This window comes from Rattus norvegicus, chromosome 15 (assembly GCF_036323735.1).
Source record: "Rattus norvegicus strain BN/NHsdMcwi chromosome 15, GRCr8, whole genome shotgun sequence".
Lineage (NCBI taxonomy): Eukaryota > Metazoa > Chordata > Mammalia > Rodentia > Muridae > Rattus > Rattus norvegicus.
The window spans coordinates 30,403,112-30,404,186 of record NC_086033.1 but is presented as its reverse complement, the minus strand read 5'-3'; the positions used below and the strand labels follow the sequence as shown (position 1 = coordinate 30,404,186).

The 1,075-nt window shown below is 47.9% G+C and overlaps 1 pseudogene; it reads right to left on the bottom strand.

Annotated features, from left to right (window-relative positions):
• Positions 1-276: 276 nt before the first annotated feature.
• On the bottom strand, positions 277-826 carry LOC134482106 (T-cell receptor alpha chain V region CTL-F3-like; annotated as a pseudogene).
• Positions 827-1,075: the final 249 nt, after the last annotated feature.

Genomic DNA, 1,075 nt, shown 5'->3' with positions numbered 1-1,075 from the left:
AAACTTAAATCACTCAATTTTGTAAGACAGCCAGGTAGAGCTAAGTTCCATGGTAGGGTGTCCCTGGAGGTATTTTCTGGGAGAGGTCTGGCGCTATTTCTGGGGATCAAAACCTGGGTTCTTACTAGCACTGACATCCATCCTATCTTGTCAAAATAACCACAAATACCTACATTTCTAGGAATTTGACCTGTGATTTGTAGGTATTTTCAGACAGCTAGGAAAACAATCGCTTAGCCAAAGCACATAGCCTCCCTCCCCCGGCCTTCCCTCTCCTCAGCCCTCCTGCACCCTTGGTTCATGTGCAGCTTCCCCTGCCGTCTCCCTCACTGTGTCTCCACAGCACAGTAGTACAGGGCAGAGTCTGACAGCTGTGCTGAGGGCTTCTGCAGACGGAAGGAGCGGCTGCTCTTATGGAGAGCGGCGTGGAACCCTTCGTGCTCGGTCCTCTTGTTGTCTGTGGAGCTCCTCAGGAGTAGCCGAGGGGCTTCACTGAGATATTGCACATACCAGAACAGGGTAGGACCTGAGTAAGTAGTCTGATAGGTGCAGGTCAGCACCACAGGCGACCCCTCTGTGAGAGTGACCAGGCCTTCTGTCTGGGTCACTGAGTCTCCATTGCTCCTTCCTGAAAATAAATAATAAAAATGAATAAATAAGTACATAAATGCATAAATACAGAGGAATTACTTTTTTATTTGAGAAGGAACACTAAAGACCTCTAGAGTTGTAAGGAAAGGACATGATTAACCCTTAGAGTTGAACATAACTTACGGAGCATTAGGAGGAGCACGAGAACAGAGCAGGTTTCAGGAAGCATGTTCATAGAAGAAATGACACTTGGTCCTTGAGTGCACCAAAGTCACAGGGCAAGTCCTCTGCAGGATCTCCTCAAACTCCTCACTCAGAGACAAGGATCTCTGTCTGCACAGTGAGTCTGTCATGTTAAGTCACCACCTGAATGAGATATTAACCACATCTGAAGCGGCAGCGCCCTCTGCTGATTTCCCTTCAACCTGCACCGTAGAGGTCTGCACAGCACATTGTACATAAACTTGGAACCTCACCCAAGAGA